This window comes from Gorilla gorilla, chromosome 2 (assembly GCF_029281585.2).
Source record: "Gorilla gorilla gorilla isolate KB3781 chromosome 2, NHGRI_mGorGor1-v2.1_pri, whole genome shotgun sequence".
In the NCBI taxonomy this organism is placed as follows: domain Eukaryota; kingdom Metazoa; phylum Chordata; class Mammalia; order Primates; family Hominidae; genus Gorilla; species Gorilla gorilla.
The window spans coordinates 83646764-83660294 of NC_086017.1; positions in this window are offsets into that span (position 1 = coordinate 83646764).

The following is a 13531-nucleotide window of genomic DNA, read 5'->3' on the forward strand; positions in this document are numbered from 1 at the left end:
AAGCAGTCTCCAGATGGCCACAGGATGCAGGCCTTGCTTCCTGAGATGCTGATTTCGGGGGCTGTAATACCCTTTAGCAGATTGAGTTTGACATGAGACCATACTAACATGCAAACTCCCGGAAGGCTAGTTGCCTGGAGTGCAGTTTGCATGTGTGGGAGTGGAGATTTTATTCTCTGAGCAAGTTTTAATCTCAGGATGGCTCTGGTCCCCTCATGGCAAACAAAGCCATCCAAACAGAAAAGACAAAAATAAACTCTAAAATAAGGAATATTTACAAATTATTCTGGTCTTGATTTTTTTCATTTTATATTTTGTAGACTCCACTATTAATTCCCAAGCCTTGAATACAACTGGGTAGAAAGAAAGAAAAAGGAAAGAAGAAACGGAGGGAGGAAGAAAGGGAGAGAGAGAGGAAACTACAAAACTAGTTTAAAATAACTGACCATCTAAAAAGTTTAGGCAACATGACTCTGTTGCCCCAACATGCATGAGCAAAGAAATATTTTAATTTCGGAAACATCACTTAATATTTTAAGGCAGTAGAGATTGGCTCTCCTTTTTCACTTATTATGTTATCTGAAACAAACTTATTCTGAGGGTAAGGTAAAAATAATTTAGCTTTATTTTCTTGCTTAAGTGAAAAGGAAGGGAGTGTTTACAAACATGTTTTTAATCAGACTTCTTTTCTTTTCTTTGTTTCTTGCCATGGACCAAAAAATGTGACACTCGAGTTAATTCCCTCTGCTACTCTACCTATAGGTCCAGCATTTACAGTTACTGACTGTGAGAGTGGGAAGACTTGGTCATCCACCATCAGGACACCAATATGTAACTTAGGGACTGATTGCGGCAGCTGGGCTAAGCTCCTCACACAACCTCAGAACCCAAACCAGAAAAACAGAACAATATATCCTGCTCTGTTTCTTAGGCATGTTTTTAGTGGAGAACTGGATGCAGAAGCACAGAATGGTTCAATATTGACTTGGGCGTATGTTAAAAAAAGCAAACAAGACAAGGCACCAGTTGTTCACAGTAACTCAAGCTGTGCCATTCGTCCAGAGCACATTGAGACACAGCTACCAGATACGTGAATTTTAGCCAGCTGACCATTTCCTCTGATAAATGCCATGGAGAAATGCTTATGTATATCCAGCCTGGACAAATGGGCTCCGATGTTGTTAGAATGGGGCATGCACATATATGGGTTTACACTGTTCCTCTTCCATCTCTCATTTGTGGCAGATATCACTAATCAATGATGGCACTCATTTCTAGCAAGTCCATGAGGCCTCAAAGTCTTGTCAAAATCAGGCTCCAGGTAGTCAGCCTGTCAGTGTTTGTCTCCAGGTGACCCAAAAGTGTCCTGCATTTTTGGTAGCTTTCTACCATGCCAAGTATTCCTTCTGAGATCTGGATCCTTGTCTTGCCCTTCCCTCCTGAGTGTGGGCTGGACCTAATGATTTGTAACTTGATCCCAGAAGTGCCATCCCATCATCACTTTTGCTATGTGGTGATGGGATAGCAAGAGTGATGATGGGATGTCACTTCTGGGAACAAGTTACAAAAGACTGTGTCTTTCATCTTGCCAGCATTTTTTTCTTCTCCTCTCTCTCTAAGGAAACCAGCTGCCATTTTTTGGACTGCCTAGTGGAGGGGCCCACATGGCCAGGAAATGAAGGAAGCTCTAGTGAAGAGCTTGAGAGGAACCGAGGACCTTAGTCCAAAAGACAGTGAGCAACTTAATTCTGCCAACAATGATGTGAGTGAGCTTGGAATTGGATCCTTCCCTAACTGAGCCTTGAGATAACTGCAGCCAAGGCCAACACCTTCCTTGCCACCTTGTGAGAGACCTTGAGCCAGAGGACCCAGATTCCAGACTCATAGCAACTATGAGACAAAAAAAGCTGTTGTTTTAAGCCACCAACTATTAGGATAATTTGTTACACAGCAATAGATAGCTAACACAGCAAGAATTTAGCAGACTTCATAAAAGGAAGTCTTTGAAATGAAATTTGGTCTTTGAAGGAAGATCTAAATTTCTCTGGGATGGCAAACAAACAAAAAAAACCCAAAACACCTAAAATAAAGTCAAAGCACAGGGCTGGGCTACTTGGATTTGAGATTTTATCATTATTATCAAACATTTATTGCATGTTTAGTCTAACTAAGGCCCTGTGTGAGATGTTGGCATTTTAAAGAGGTAAGCCCCAGTCTCTATTCTTAGATAACACAGAGTTAGGAAATATAAGCTTAAAGATAAAAATACAAAGTAAAATAAATGCAGTGGGCATTGATTTTTTTTTTTTCTTTATCTGCTCAGCAACCATCCTCATTCTTTTAGTTTCAACAGGCTGACTTTTCTTGGGCAAACCACCTTGAACTCTCCTAAACCCACTTGAGATCTGAGTGAAATTGATGCCATCTTAGGTCAGGTCTGACACTGAGGTTGGTAAACTCGTAGAATATAAGCTTAGGGACATTGATGATCATCTGTATCCCTAATTGAGGAGAATCAATTTAAATGAATCAGATAGAGGAAAACAAAGCTGAGAGAAGGAAAGAAGCACATTCCTGATGTAATATGTTGAGCACCTTCTCCCACCTGCTTCTGAACTAGGGTTTTCTGTTTTATTTGCCAATGGTTCCCAAACCCTCTAACCCCTACCTCTGCTTTTTTTTTTTTTTTAAAAAAACAAAACCTTATACCTGTTTGAGTTGGGTTTCTGCAACTTACAATGAAAATAAGCCAGAATACTACAGTATGAAAGATGCAAAAATGTAGAGAATTTAAAGAACTAGCACCCTGTAAAGCTGGACTTGAGATAGATTAGTCAAGAAGAGACAGACCCATGCAATTTTCTAGGCTGCTAAGCCCTTTGAAGACAACTCAGAGGTAAACAGGGGCATCACTACTGATACGAACGCTGTGAGTAACCCTTGATCCATCTGGGGTCAGGTGAGAAAAAGAGCCAGGATATTAACAATATTCATTCATTCAGCACAAATTTATTAAGTCACTACTACATGCTAGGCACCACTTGAGGTGCTGAGAATACAATGATAAATAAAACACAGTATCTGTGCTCAAAGAGTGTCTGAGAGTCTAGTCGATGGGGGAAGTGGATGACAACTAAGCCTCTCAGTGTATGATAAGGCTGGTGGAGACGAGGACCATTAGAGACAAAGCAGGGAAGGGCTAGAGAATGATGATGGTGGCTGCTGAGGAGTATGGGTACTATTTTGGAAATATTGGCTAGGAATATTTGGCCATTGATCAAAGGCATAAATAAAATGGGGGATGAACTATGCAGATATGTGAGGGAGGTGTTCTCAGCAGAGGGAAGAGTAAGTGCAAAGGCCTTCAGCTGGAATGAAGTACCTGGCAGGTTTGGGGAGTGCACAAGGGCAAGTGTGTGAGGGAGAAGTGTACGAGTAGAGGATAGTGAAGGAGGAGGTCAGATTGCCTTGGAGGCCATTTTAAGGATGTTAGCCTTGACCCTGGGAGCAATGGGCATTTGGATTAGTGCCATGATCTGATTTGTCGGGATTACTCTGACTGCTCTATTGAAAATAGACTTTCGAGGACGAGGTGAAAATGGAAGACCAAATCAGAGGCTACCACAACAGTCCTGGAAGAGCTGATGTAACAGTTGGGGTTAGATTCTGGACATATTTTCAGGTAGAACTAACAGGATTTGCTGATACATTGGATGTAGTATGTGAGAGAAACTATGGAGCAAATAAAAAGGTGGTGCTACCTTCAATCAAGATAGGGAAGATGGGTGGAGAAGAGATTGGATTAAACCTGCTAAATGTGTGCTTGTTAGACTCAAGTCACTGAAGTGTCCCTCTGGGTGGGTGGTTGGACGTATATGTCCAGAGTTCAAGGGAGAGGTCTGGGTTAGAGACACACATTTAGGAGACACAGTGGACAGGAGGTATTTAAAGCTAAGACCAGATGAGATCACCTAGGAAGTGAGTCTAGACAGAGGACAGGACAGTTTCAATGAACCCTAAGACAATCTGTCATTTATAGGCCAGGAGGAAGAGGAATTTGCTAGAAAATAAAGAGATGGAAAGTTAGAGCCACGGTGCTTTATAACCAGGTACAAAACAAAAGTATTAATCTTTGTGCTTCTATTTTTCTCTATTTTACTTAATGCCACTTCTACCTTATTTAGTACAGTACTTTTTCATTAATTAGGAGAAACACCAGACTATAAGTACATAGAATTTCTCTAGCAGAGGTTTTTTTTTTTTTTTTTTCCTCAAAGATAGATTTAAATCAAAGCATAAGACACCAGCTTTAAAGAAGGTGTAGACTCTCAGGCACAATGAATTGTGAATGCAGGCTGAATGGCAGGTACCGGAGAAACCAAGGCGAGCTTCAGGGAACCCGGGGGGTATTCAGGGTTAGAGCTGCATGAGGAGCCAAAACTATAAAGGCAAGCAAACCTGAAATGAACAAGTACTGAGCATGAAGTTTGGGGAACAAACAGGCAATAAGTAAGTTAGATAAGGGTCTGACAGGTCCAACATCCTGAACTGAAGGTGGGAGGTCCAAGTCCAGGTACTCAATAAATACACAGAGCAGGAGACGGAATAGCAGTTCAACAGATGTGATGACTTAGTAACATCAGCTAATCATTGAAATGACTTTTGACCTATGAGGCTTACCAATTATAAAAGCAGAACATGTCTGGGGGTTGTAGGTAGAGGTAAGCAGAGGTACTCAGCTGGAGGGAAGAACCACAGGACAGAAAGAAAAGTGTCCATCGACACTAACACCCCAGAAGTCAAGCAGGACATTGCCGTTCTTGGCATTCATGGCTTTCTGCTACATATAGAATTAATACACAAGCCCTTGAAAGCACTTTAGGTCAGCATCTTTTTCTTAAGCTCCTCATACCTTCTTCAGTGCTTAGCAGTGTGCTGCTGTGCAGAGAACATGGGCTTTGGACCCAGCAGATATTTTAAATGTCTTGAACACCTTTTATTTTGCATTTTGGAGCCTCCTTGTCCCCATGGAACCAGCAAATTGTCAAGCTTGGCTATATCACTTGCTCACTTAGAATGTAAATTTCCTCACCTATAAATGAGAGCAAAGCTCATTGTGAAAAACAACAGCAGCAGCAGCAACAACAACAACAACAACAACAACAACAACAACAACAACAACTACATCAGAGTACTTTCCATGTCTCAGGCACTGGGCTAACGCTTCATTTTGATCTTACAGTAGCTTATAAAACAGGGTCATTATCACACCATTTTACAGATGGAGAAATTAAGACTTAGTGGAGTTAAGCAATGTGCCCAAGTTCTCACAGCTCGTGACTAGGGGAGCTGCAGCTCACACCTAGAGCTTCCTGACTCCATTTCAACAGCCTCAGAGGTGTGCAGGCTGGGGGTTAAATAAGTGCTGGGTGAAGTGAGGCTGGATGAACCTGGGTTTGAATGAGGGGCTGCCTGGCCATGGGGGCCATAGTAGGTGTTGAGCAAAAGTGACAGCACAGGTGATTTGTAACACACTCTATGAATGTGTTCCGTAGTCTGCCACCTTGGAGTGGAATATCTGCCTAGGAAAGACTTATCCTGATGATTTAGATGAATATGGGGAATTAGAATATGCTGGTCTTTCTGGGTTTGGGGTCTGTGATCAGTAGCCTCAGTTCCTGATATGGTTTGGATCTGTGTCCCCTTCCAAATCTCATGTTGAATTGTAATCTCCACATGTTGGAGGAGGGGCCGGGTGGGAGGTGATTGAATCATGGAGGTGGACTTCCCCTTGACGTTCTCATGATAGAGTTCTCATGAGATCTGGTTGTTTGAAAGGGTATAGCCCATCCCCCTTCACACACTCTCTCTCCTGCTCTGCCATGGTAAGATGTGCTTACTTCCCCTTCGCCTTCCACCATGATCGTTAAGTTTCCTAAGGTCTTCCAGTCATGCTTCCTGTACAGCCTGCAGAATTGTGAGGCAATTAAACCTCTTTTCCTCACAAATTACCCAGCCTCAGGTGTTCTTTATAGCAGTGTGAGACTAGACTAATACAGTCTCCTAGAGAAGAAAAAGGTGGGAAACACACATTTATTAAGCATCTATGAAGCTAGATAACCACTGAGCTAGGCACTTCCCCACGTGGGGTTTTAGTGCCTTCATAGAACAATTCAACAGGGTAGGTATTACTCTCCCTATATTATAGATGAAGGAACTAAGACTCAGGTAATTGTAGTTCCTTATTTAGTTCCACCTAAAGTCTACGCAGGTTTGCCCAATAGTGAAAGAGATGATGTCAATTTATAGCAGGCTGTGCTTGATTCCAAAGCCTATGTTCTTTCTCATATTCCTCGGCAAAGAGTATTCTTTTTCCTATCTTCAAAATCAGTACAAAACCAGATGCATCTTTTCTTGCCAGATTTCCCTCACCCTCTAGTTCTGGGGAACATTCAAATAGTGAAAAACAATATTTCTTTCCCTCCCTCCTGTTTCCTTTCCTCTTTTAGTCGCTTAAGTACATTTGAAACTTTGCCCTCATTCCCTTCCCCCAGAGTGAAAGTTGCTGTCTTGTTAACTCAGAATTTCAGGGATAAATTCTTGGGAAAGTCATGTGCTTTTTATTATTATGCTGTTTATTCATGTACTTGAAACACATTTATATTGTTAGGCTATTCATGGAATAAAACATTCAAATGAAAAAACAATCCAGTAAGTTTGGTAGTTTTCTTGAGGAAACAAAGAGAAGCCTCCTAGAGAGAAGCACATTTAACTCTTCTTGTCCCATTTCCTCATTCAGGAACCCTGTTGACCACCACCATGGGTTGAAATGGATCCCAGCTTCTCCATGTGAAAGTCATCATGGCTGAGGCTTGGAGTTTGTTGTCACCATTATAAAGGAAACTAGTTGCCCAGAGCTTACTGGAATCACGTGCAAAATGAACAAAATCAGTGCCTACAGCTACCTGCCTCCAACTTTCCATTTCAGACTTCTTGTTGGGAGTATAAGCTGTTATGGGAGGTAGGGGTGGGGAACTAATATATATTAGGTACTGTGATCAAGCACTCTACAGTGTTGCTACTCAAAGCATGGTCCAGAAACCGGCATTATTGGCACATTTGCAAGCCTGTTAGAAATGCACACTTTCAGATCCCACCCAAACCCTACTGAATTAGAATCTGTAGGTTCACAAGATTCCCAGGAAAATTCTCTTGTATATGAATGTTTGAGAAGCACTGTTGATATGGTTTGGCTCTGAGTCCCTATACCTCCATGGGTTCGGCAACCTGAAATCTCCATTTCAGGTTGAATTGCAATCCCCATAATCTCCACATGTCAAGGGAGGGATCTGGTGGGAGGTTTTTGGATCATGGGGGTGGTTTCCCTCATGCTGTTCTTGTGATAGTGAGTTCCTATGAGATCTGATGGTTTTATAAGTGTTTGGAGGTGCCTGCGTCCCCTTTCACCACGATTGTAAGTTTTCTGAGGCCTCCCCAGCCATGCAGAACTGTGAGTCAATTAAACCTCTTTTCTATATAAATTACCTAGTCTTGGGCAGTTCTTTAAAGCAGTGTGAGGATGGACTAATACAACTGCTCTGCAAGGCATTATTATTATTTGAGACAGGGTCTCACTATGTTGCCCAGGCTAGAGTGCAGTGGCATGATCTTGGCTCACTGCAGCCTCGAACTCCTGGGCTCAGTTAATCTTCCCACTTCAGTCTCCTGAGTAGCTGAGAGTACAGGTGTGCACCACCATGCCTGGCTATTTTTTTGTAGAGACAGGGTTTTGCCATGTTGCCCAGGCTGGTCTTGAACACTTGGGCTCAAGTGATCCTCCTGCCTTGGCCTCCCAAAGTGCTGGGATTACAGGCATGAGCCACTGTGACTAGCCTGCTAGGCATTTTATTTAGGCATTTAATACCCTTAGTGAACAGTATTCATGTCTTAAATGAGAAAACAAAAGCTCAGGGTGGTTAGTAACTTGGCCAACTTCTCAGCTAGTTAGTGCAAGGTTGGTATTTGAACCATGTGGCATCCGATTTTAAATCTTGTCTATTTTCTTCTCTATCACACTACCTTCATTTTTTCCTGATGCTTCATTGGGCCGTGGTAGTGTGCCCTGAAAATACATCTGCACATGCTGGAACAATAGCTATGTTTGGCTCTTTCTTTCCTCTCCTGTCTTTGACATAAATGGTAGAAAAATTGGCGTTTTCTTGCCCTTCTAAATCCTCTAAATTAAAGCTTATAAAGAATAACCTTGAATGCGCCTGGGCATGGTGGCTCACGCCTGTAATCCCAGCACTTTGGGAGGCCGAGGAGGGTGGATCACGAGGTCAGGAGATTGAGACCATCCTGGCTAACACGGTGAAATCCCATCTCTACTAAAAATACAAAAAAATTAGCCGGGCGTGGTGGCGGGTGCCTATAGTGCCAGCTACTGGGGAGGCTAAGGCAGGAGAATGGCGTGATCCCAGGATGCGGAGCTTGCAGTGAGCCGAGATCACGTCACTGCACTCCAGCCTGGGCAACAGAACGAGACTCCATCTCAAAAAAAAAAAAAAAAAAAGAATAACCTTGAATGCTTAATTCAGCCCCTAGTTGGGCATTATTTGATCTACACGATGTTGGCTCAGAAAATGTTTTAAAATTTCCCTACAATTTTAATTACTTGCCAACACATTTTAAAGCTTTTCATGAAAGTGTAATATGCATACAAAAATGTGCGTATATAAGTGCCCCGTTCAATGAGTTTTCACAAAGTTAATACATCTGTGTAATTAGCACAAAATCAAAACCCATTACTAGCACCCCAAAGTTCTATTTGTACTTTTTATGTATGAGTAATCAATATTTTTACTTCTAATTGCATTGACTAGATTACTTGCCAACATTTAAAAACCAGAAGGTTTAATTTAAAAAAAAACCTGAAATTTCTGGTTTCTCTTGAAAAATGGAAGCATCTAGTCACATTGGGCTCTTGTTCTCACAGGGTACCAATCAGCTGGAGATAAGGAGGGACTGCCCTCTTTAACTAGGCATACCCTTTCTAGTTTGCCACAGTCCCCACCACTCCCTGTTACCCCCAACCCTCAGGCTTAGTGACAACTATCTTTAATCAATGCACTTGCAGTTAATAGAATAATTAAAATGAATTAAGACTTAAGTAAAACATTTCTTATACTTGCGTGCTTCCCTCTTTTACATTATACGCCTGGCCTTCATGTACATTTGAGTTTGAGATCCCATCTCCAGGCCTGAGGATTCTCCATATAATTATCAACCTCAGAAAGTATCTCTGATAAAATACATGACACAATACTCTCACACAACACTTTGACACCAGATGTGTGTGTTTTTCCCACACTAACCATTCTCCAGTTCTTTGCAGACACCAGCTGGGGACTATCCTATAATTCAATTCAATTCTGACACTATCTACTTGGAGATAGCATCAGATTTCACGGGTTGAGGACTCAGCCTCACAAAACTGCCCCAACTTCAGACACCAGTCAAAAGCCCCAGGTTGTCACCTATGTTGCTGATCGAACACCTATAAATTGGAGGCTCCTACAACACCTTCCTTGGGTTTGATCATTTGCTAGAATGGCTCATACAACTCAGGAAAACATTTACGTTTACTGTTTTATTATAAAGGATACAACTCAGGAATGATCAGATGGAAGAGATGTGTAGGGCAAAGTGTGGGGCAAGGGGCATGGACTTTCCATGCCCTCTCTGTGTACATCCTTCTCCTAGTGCATCCATGTGTTCAGCATCCTGAGAGCTCACGAAATTTCATTGTTCAAGAATGTTTATGCAGCTATACCTCCAGCCCTGTCCTTCTCAGAGGTGAGTGGGTTGGGCTGAATGTTTGAGCCTTCTAATAACTTAGGCTTTCTGATGAGCAGCCCTATCCTGAGTCTCTCTAGGGGCCCTCCCCTAAGACACCTCATTAGCATAAACTCAGGTGTGGAAGGAAAGGGCCTGGTTATGAATAACAAAAGACATTCCAATCACTGGGGAAATTCCAATGGTTGTAGGTACTCTGCACCAGGACAAAGAGTAGGGGACAAAGACCTAATGTATTTCTTATTATGCCATAGTATAGTATCTCAAATATTTCTTAAGAACAGAAGTTATAATGATCCTTACCCTCATAATTTGGCTTTTGGGATGCTAAGTAAGTGGTTATACATACTTGCTAAAGTTAATTCAAAGAGAAGTAGATTCAACTTCTTAATAGGCTTTTTTCTTTTCCTCAGTGTTTTAGTCTATTTTGTGCTATTATAACAGAATTCCTGAGACCGAGTAATTTATGATGAACAGAAAGTTGCTTCTTAAAGTTCTGGAGGCTGGGAAGTCTAAGACTAAGGGGTGGACATCTGGCAACAGCCTTCTTTCTATGTCATTCCATAGTGGAAGGGCAAAGAGAGAGAGAGAAAGAGAAGGGAGCCAAAGTCATTCTTTATAAGGAACCCATTCCCCCCATAGCAAACCCACTCCTGCCATAACGACATTAATCCATTCATGCGGGCAGAGCCCTCATGACCTCATCACCTCTTATTAGACCCCATCCCCCAACAGTGTTGCATTGGGGATTACATTTCCAACACATGCTTTTTAGGGGACACAGTCAAACCGTGAATAGCTAGTACTCATAGCTAGGTGTTTTTGTAGGGAGTTTGGGAGTGGTACAAGCAAACACAGGGAGAAAGCTTGAGGATACAGCCTAGGCAGGTGCACCAAAATGACCACATCCAGACCTAAGTTCTGGCAGCTACACTTTGCTCTGCTAAAATAGATATCTCTGCTTGTTTAATTTAACTGCAAATTGTAAATTGGAGAGAAAATATTTTCATTGAATAGGTGTTGCTCTGGAGAATTCCAAGAGTAAGGAGAATAAACCAGGAATTGGGCAGGAGCATTCCATAGGAGGAAGAGATAAAAACAATGACAACAGAAATTGGATTATTTCCCATTTGGAGGGGTGGGGAGTCTAAGGAAGATAGCAAAGGCAAAGCTAGAAGGAAAGGGCCTTTCTTAAGGCCCTACCTCCTCTGTCAAGGGAAACCCCATCACACTTAAGAGAACCACTTTGATTTCAAGGAAAGGAAGTATTCCATTCCCTGATGGATAACACAGGTATGAAATGATCCCTTGAGGTGATATAGGTTGAAATAAGTTTAAGGTTTTGATTAATGATTCGAGGCTAATATGAGGAAGGTACAGGTCAAATTTTGTCAATGAGGACAGAATTGTCCATTTAAAAGGTTTCCAGGTACGGAGCAGTTAAATTTGGGCTGCATAACTTCAACAAATAGTATTGGGGGAACTCTATATCCACATGCCAAAGAATGAAATTGAAGCCTTATCTTATACTATACATAAAAATCAACTCAAAATAGATTAAAGCTTAAATGTAAGACCTGAAACTGTACAACCTAAGAGAAAACTGTAAAACCTAGGGGAAAACGTAAGGGAGAAACTTCTTGACATTAGTTTTGGCAATGATTTCTTGGCTATGACACCAAAAACACAGGCAATGAAAGCAAATTTGACAAGTGAGATAAAATCAAGCTGAAAAGCTTCTGCACAGCAAAGGAAACATCAGAGTGAGAAGGCAAACAATAGAATGAGAGAAGATATTTGTAAGTTATATATCTGATAAGGGGCTTCTATCCAAAATATATGAGCAACTCCTTTAACTCAATAGCAGAAAAAAATAGTGCAATTTAATAAATGGGCAAAGGACTTGAGTAGACATTTCCCCAAAAAAAGACATACAAATGGCTAACGAGTGTATGAAAAGATGCTCAACACCACTAATCATCAGGAAAATACAAATCAAACCAACAGAGATATCACTTTATACCTATTAGGATGACTATTGGAAAAAACAAGATAATAAGTTCTGGCAAGCGCGTGGAGAAATTTGTTGGTGAGAATGTAAAATGGGGCAGGAACTATGGAAAATGGTATGGAGGTTCTTCAAAAAATTAAAAATAGAAATACCATGTGGTCCAGTATCCCACTTCCATATATTTATCCAAAAATGTTCAATTAGTATCTCAAAGAGATATTAGCACTCTTATATTCATTGCAGCACTATTCACAGTCACCAAGATGAAGAAACAATTTCAATGTTCATCTACGGATGGATACATAAAGAAAATGTGGTATACACGCACAATGGAATTTAATTCATCCTTAGAAAAGAAGGAAATTCTGCCATATGTGACAATACGGATGAAGCTTGAGGACATTATGCTACGTTTAAAAAGTTAGTCACAGGAGGACAAATACTGCATGATACCACTTACATGAGGTATTTAAAATAGTCAAACACAGAAGCAAGTGTAGAATGGTGGTTGCCAGTGGTTGGAGAAATTGGGAAATGGGGGGTGTTTGCTATTCAGTGGGCATAAAATTTCAGTTATGCATGATGAATAAGTTCTAGAGATCTGCCATACAACATTGTGCCTGTAGTTAACAATATTCTACACTAAAAAATGTGTTAAAAGTGTAGATCTCATGTTAAATGTTCTGACCACAATGAAAACAAAAGTTTGCTTAGCATTATAGCCTCTAGCTCCATCCTTATTGCTGCAAAGGACATGTTCTTGTTTATGGCTGCATAGCTGTCCATGGTGTATATGTAACAGGTTTTCTTTATCCAGGCTGCCATTAATGGGCATTCAGGTGGATTCCATGTCTTTGCTATTTGTGAATAGTGCTGCAATGAACATCTACATGCAACCAAACCTATTCAACATGGGACTGGAAGTCTCAGCCAGAGCAATCAGGCAAGAGAAAGCCTGGATACACCATTTGAACTTAAGGAAACTGAAAATGTGAGAGTAGAATAATCATCCCTTCTGGCTTGGCAATATAGTCATCACCTTGTGTGACACTGTAATGACGAAATCCATACCTAGCACCACAATGGAACACTTCCTGTGTGTGCCAAGCTCTGTGCTAGGCACCCAGGTGACGTAGCTCACATAATTTCAAAATGACCCGGTGGGGTAGACCTGAAATTTCCTGTTTTTTTCAGATGAGGAAATGGAAGCTAAAAGGAGTCAAACAATGTATCGAAGTTGCCAAGCTAGCATTTCTAAAGAGAGTTGTTTAATGCCGAAACTTGATTTTTAAAAACCACGCCCTATTGCATCACCATTAAAACGAGGATTTGGACTTGACCCTTGGTGCCAGCTTCCCTTTCTAAGAGGGCTGATAAAGAGATAGAGATTGAGTATCAAGTGGGTGTGCATTGTGACTAATGAGGGTTCTCCTTTGTCAAATGGCATCACATGGAAAGTATGAAGTGTTGTCACACAAATAATTGGCCACCTAGGAGGGAGGGAGTAGGAGAACTCTTTTGCTTGTCAGAGTCCTGGATGGACTCTTCTAGATTCTCTTGGTAACTCTTTACCAGGAAGTGTCTTGAGTACGTTTTCTATTTCAGAAAGATGGCTGCTAAAATTATCTGGGTTAAGAATGTGACAGAATTCTGGCCCCAGAGCAT